Source organism: Coenobita brevimanus, chromosome 13 (assembly GCF_032717465.1).
Source record: "Coenobita brevimanus isolate Jiangsu-jjx chromosome 13, ASM3271746v2, whole genome shotgun sequence".
NCBI lineage: Eukaryota > Metazoa > Arthropoda > Malacostraca > Decapoda > Coenobitidae > Coenobita > Coenobita brevimanus.
The window spans coordinates 2,874,596-2,881,297 of NC_136966.1; positions in this window are offsets into that span (position 1 = coordinate 2,874,596).

Sequence of the window (6,702 nt, forward strand, 5' to 3'; positions counted from 1 at the left end):
CCTATGCCACCTCCTTCTGTATCTCTTGTCTCTACAGCCAGTTCCTCTCCCTCCCTTCTCTTCCACCTCGTTCTACTTCATCCACTCCCTTCACATTTGTTTCTCTGGATTCCATTCCCTTTCTCTCCTTTCTCTCCCTCTCCATTCCCACCACACCTCCTTTCCCCTTCATTACCTTTCCATCCACTCTCTGCTCCACCCCACTCTTCCTGTTCCTTCAACAGCCACTTCCTCTACAATTAGTCCCTCCCTCCTTTCCATGCCACTTTTACCTTCTCTACCCCCTCCCCTGGTCTTCCACTTCTGCTCCCCATCACACATCCTCCCACTGCCTGTCCACTTCCTAACCTTGGCAGTTTTCCACACCCCCTTTTATTCTCCTTCCTTTTCAGTCGCGTGTCATTTTCTCACGTCTCCCTACATCTCCTCCCACGTCAACCGTTTCCCCTCCACCCAAACATCGGGCTGACTGAACTTTATCGGACAGCAAGTCTGTTTGTCCCTGTCTGTTATTGGAGAAGGAACTGAGGATCTTTTTCTCGCTCGGTCAGGAGGCTTCCCTAACATATTTTTTTTCTTTTCCTTACCATCTTTATGCATTACCAGACGCTCTCTCTCTCTCTCTCTCTCTCTCTCGAACACAAACACACACACACACACACACACATATATATATATATATATATATATATATATATATATATATATATATATATATATATATATATATATATATATATATATATATATATTTCTATATATGTAGCCTCTGTGGTAAAGTGTGCTTTTTTCGTACACTGAAGGAAGAAGCAGGACAAGTAATGCAACAGAGAGAAAGAGAGTGGAGAGATAGAATTATGGAAGAGAGAATAAGTGTGGAGGGAAAGAAGTTAGGAGATGGAGAGGAATTTTAAAGAAATAAATGACGAGCGTGTTTAAAAATTTTCCTTCATCAATAATTCAGATGATGATAAAGATAAGAATGCAAAAAATGGAGAGAGAGAGAGAGAGAGAGAGAGAGAGAGAGAGAGAGAGAGGGCAAATTCAAAAAGCGAGCTGACTGAATCTTGCATTAAATATCCAGGCAAAAGTATAAGGTCTTGAAAAACAAAATAAATCAGAAGCATATCGAATGCAGAACTTATACTGGCAGGACAGAGAGTGAAACAGCAAAATCACAATAAAAACAGAGAACATCCAAGCACAAGCAAAACAGGAAAACAAGAAAAGTGGAATAAAAACAGTCACAGCAAAATATGAAACGGACTGCCCAAATACAACAAAGAAATAAATGCAGAAAGAAGAGACAAAACACACACACACACACACACACACACACACACACACACACACACAACAAAATAAGGCAAAACAAACGCCAGAATAATCCACCAGCCTTACGCACTCTGAATGGGATGAAAAAATATTTAACTTTAGATTTCATCGTTTAATGTGATGACCAATGGCATTGTGTGGGAGACGTGCGTGCTTATGGTGGGGAGATTATCTGGACACAATATGAAAACGTCCTTCACCCCCACACCTCCCACTCTCAATAACCTCCCTCATACTCCTTCTCTTTCTTCCTAATTACGTCACTCCTACCTTCCCCTTGCTTTTCCTTTCCTTCCCCACCCGCCACCTTTTCCCTCCACCACTCCCTCACCCCTCACCACTTCTCACAGCCTTGCTCAGATCTACCCTTCCCGGCACCACCCCTCTAATCCTCTTCTCCCCGACCCACCCCAGCTTAACTTTTTCAATCCAAATTATCCTGCCTAAGTTAAATTCCATCGACTTCTGGAATCCGCAGTACCAATAATTCACCATCATTATCTTATTTTCCGCCTAAAGATGGTGTGAGGCAGGGTCAAAAGAGCAAGAGAAAGAACACGATAGAGTGAGAATTAACAAATATCACTAACTAAATAATGTTAATACTAGCAGTAGTAACCGTAGCAGTAGTGGTGGTTGTATTGTATTAATAGGAGGAGGAGTAGCCGAAATAACAATAATAATAATAATAATAGTAAATTTAATAATAATAATAATAATAATAATAATAATAATAATAATAGTAATAATAATAATAAATAATAATAAAAATAATAAAAATTAATAATGCCGTAGAGAGGGAGGTAATGATGACTCTTTCAGTTTGTAATAAGTCTTCTATACTGTAAAAAAAACAATGTCGTAGTAGTCATGTTATCAGTGAATGACAAGTCATCCTAGTGAATAGGATGCCCTCCTTTCCTGCCATCCTCTTTCCCCTTCCATTCTATCTCCACCTTCTCTCATCAGTCACTCCTCCATCTTCACTCTTCACTTCCCCTTCCACTCGTCCCCTTTCTCTTTCCCTTCTTTCTCTCCATCTTGCGTTCACCCTCAGTCCCCACCCCTCACCCTTTACTTTTCAATCCCTCACCCCTGTATTCCTTCACCTCTCACCCATCACTTCTCCTCACCCTTTACCTTTTCATTCGCCCTTCAATCCTTCCCCTCTCTCCTTGCTTCACTCTTCCTCCATTATTCCAAAGGAGAGGTGGGAGGTCAAGGAAAATATTTCATGGATAGGAATGGAAAGAGAGAGAGAGAGAGAGAGAGAGAGAGAGAGAGAGAGAGAGAGAGAGAGAGAGAGAGAGAGAGAGAATGAAAGAGGCATGAGTGCGTGGGTATTTTTTTTTTTTTTTTTCAGACGTTGAGCATAGATTTGATAGCAAGTTCTTCAAGGCCTCACAGTTTTTTTACATCTCTCATTACATCACGCCACCACCACGACGCACAATACCGAACGCCCATACTGCATAAACACAAGGGATGTATCGTGCAGGAGAAATATAATGGTAGCAGCTTTCTTGCCGGCTCTTTTGGAATATTAATGAAAGGGTAGGGAGGAAATATGGAAGGACAGAAACAGGAAACTGGATGGAAGGGAGAAGATGAAAGGTGAAGAGAGAGGAAGGAAATATGAAAGAAAGCAAAAAAAAAAAGTACAGTGCAAAAGAAACCAATCAGTTATACAGTAGGTCTACTGTTCCTTACACATATATATGCAGTATATAGCACATTGCCCACGATTAGTGGAGATTTACTGGCTGTTAAGGAGGAATGATGGAAAACTGAGGATAAATACAGTATTAGGGTTGTTGTTGTTGACCAACCCCGGTCTGCCTGGCTGAGCAGACCCATCAACCACAGGCAAGCAACTGCCCATACAGGGCAGTGAATCAATCTTCCCTTGTGGTGGACAGCATCTTGCCACCGTGAGGTTGCAGGGAAGAGTGTGGGGGTTCGGTTCCTTGATGGACGCCGCATTTGTGTCTCTTCACCCAGTGAACATAGGCAACTACATTAGGGCTTGCATCGCTCATTATTTGGTCATATGGTTACCATCCATTGTTGTAAATGGTTTACTGAGTTACCGGAAATTATCAGGCTTGTTGCTCAGTGTAGGGCCACCTGAAATGGAAAGAAAAGTAACAAAGGTGACAGGAAGAATGGATGAAATAAGGTGAAAAAATCCAGACAAAAAATAAACATAAGAACATAAGAAGAGAGGATAACTGCAGTAGGCCGGTTGGCCCATGCTAGGCAGCTCCTAGAAGAGTAACTGAACTACTAGAATGAGATAAGGATAGCAAAGAAGAAGGCTCTTCCCCGCCCTCCAAACCCTCCAGCTGAAGCCGGCAGGAAAAAGTCAGAAAGAACACCACGCAGTATAGAAAAACTGGCGTGGACATTTTACAGGAAAGTGTGAAAGGAGAATAGAGACTATCATAGTGCAACCTGAAAAGGAAAACGATAAAGGTGAAGGAAGACGCAGGCAAACTGCATCAAGTGTGCGGATGGTGGTCGCCATTACATACCATCAGAGGAAAAGAATGGAAATACGAGGGAGTGGTGTGTGTGAGCTTGAGGAAGGGCAGCCAAATGACAGAAGACAGGGCAACATGGAGTCGATTTGTTTGTGACCACATCATAAGAGATAAGGGCATCTTAAAACACATACACACACACACACACACACACACACACACATATATATATATATATATATATATATATATATATATATATATATATATATATATATACTGTATATAGATAGATAGATAGATAGATAGATAGATAGACATAGATACTTGCAAGCTCAGCTTGACAGCACCAGTAAATTGGCACCCTTTTTTTTTTTTTTTTTTTTTTATAGCAAACTCTTACCCACTAGAAACTAAAAGAATTATACCAGTCTAACGGCCGGAAGTAATTAGACATGTTTGCTACCACATTACCTCTGCTTTATTTATGGTTCTTTTAAGTTTCTGGCGTCTTGTTTGTGTGGAATAGCTTTGGAACGAAGAGAAGAAGCAACTGCGAAAGTATCATCCCGGAGATACCACGGTGAGTAGTAGTATTTGTGATTTAAGGCAGCTTGAGTTTATAGCTGTTTGAGAGCTGCTTTTATACATGACGATCTAGAGGGTATTAAATGTGAGACAATCCCATTTAAAGGGATTTTACGGCGTTAATGGGTTCGCCGTGTGGAATGAATGACGCAGAGGTCTGCTGAGACAGAGAGAGAGAGAGAGAGAGAGAGAGAGAGAGATAGAGAGAGAAAGAGAAAGAGAGAGAGGCGGGGGGCGCAGAGTGGATGACTCATGTGTCCCAGATCAAAGAGTAAAAAAAAAAAAAAAAAAAAAAAAAGCACGTACAATGAATCAGAATCGAGGCAGCAGTGGAATGAGGAAGAAAGTACAGTATACTTTAGGGGATGATTGATGGTGGAATGAGTCAGAGGCGAGATACTGAGCCTGCATGCCTGTTATCTTGTCATAACAAGGGTGTTTTATGGCAACAGCGTCTACCCTGTTCAGAAACCCGACATGACATCAACACAACCTGCCTGTACGAAGAGTAACGAGAGTTGGTGGGGAAATGAAGGGAAGGGAAGAGAGAGAGAGAGAGAGAGAGAGAGAGAGAGAGAGAGAGAGAGAGAGAGAGGAACATGAAATACGTGTTTGGACTTTTTTTTTTTTTTTTCCACATTCCTACTTTGAACACAGTCTGTGCTCTTCATTTGGTTTTCAATGTTTGTTAAGTCACTCAGTAGGAACACTTTTGATTTTTGTTTTTCTTCTGTCTCCGAACGATTTTAAACTTAAAGGCAGACTATATTGTCGTCAATGCTTTTAATTTTTCCGACTTTAGATATGCATTTGATACTCTATACTTTACAACCCAGCAGGTCTTTATATATGCCACAGTCCTTTCCGTCTTACTATTTCAGCACTAATACACACCGTCCATATTGAGTATATGCCAGGGCTTTCTTATTCAGGACTGGTGTAATGGAATTAGCAGGGTTTTCTGTATGGTTTGATCTTGCTCTGCTGCTATACGTTTTAATTTTTTTTCTACTGTAAGCGAAATGCTGAAGTATGGGGGAGAGATAGTAGTAGAATGGATGTGGAAAATGTGCAGATTGGCCTGGGAGGAAGGTAGAGTCCCGGAGGATTGGAAGTCAGGTATAATTATTCCCTTGTACTATAAGTCTGACAAATCTAAACGTAGGGTTTTGGTGGAGTCACCCCCTCCCTGCACTGTTGCCACGTTTCCGAGCTGACCTCTCCATCAGCGATGACCTTGACACTGTTTCCCTCTTGTGATCTCCGTTTTTCTAATACCCCCTATACCCCTGCCACTAACACCCCCTATACCCCTACCCCCAACAACACCCCCATCAACAACACCCGCTATACCTCCACCACCAACACCTCCTATAAATATAGACCCCCACCATCAACACCTGTATAATAATTAGCCCTTGATAATTGCTATACTTTTATTGAGAGCATACATTCTACCCTATTGCTCAAACTCCCTAATCTTACAATCCCATCTGTCTTAATCCTTCCCACTGCCTTCGTTCCTAAATCCCTTAATTGATCTATTTTTAACCTAAGTGTCCCCACACCTTTTAAACCATTTACCTCTCTGTCACTATTCTCCACCATATGTATCAACTTGTATTATATTGTGTATAGAACTTTCATACTGAATGCTGTACTACTGTATAATGTATAAGAATACCCACTGTTTAGTGGAAATGAAGTTTTATTATTATTATTATTATTATTATTTCTCTCTCTCTCTCTCTCTCTCTCTCTCTCTCTCTCTCTCGCTAGATTTTGTTATGTGTCATCCATGGTTTTTTACTTCCATTTTTGTGTATGGATTATAATTTTGACTTTATTTCCGCACCACCCTTGAGGTAAAAGTCACGGCGCGTTTTTTTTATAGAGGTTTCCCCAGTAGGCCTAAATCCTGTAGGGGGTTGGTGACCTCCCATAGCGTACACACAAACACGTGTCGCGTGAGTGCTGCCACCCCAGAGCTGTTTGATATATTTATTTTAATTTTGAAAGGATCGCCTCTTCCCACTTTTATCCCTTCAAATTTTCTTGCAATTATACTTGCTAAATTAATTAGCAATGTTAGAAGTGTTGGGGAAGTAAATAATAATTAGAATATTTTTAGAGCAACACTGCCAAATTTTTATGCCACGTTTCTCTATTATCGTATAATATAGTATGCAGAATAGTTTTATTCTTCCTTGATACATGTCAGCACTTTCATTACAGTTATATTAGTATGAGTTATGTTTATGTATCATTCCTACTACACAAACCACAGGCGTTATAC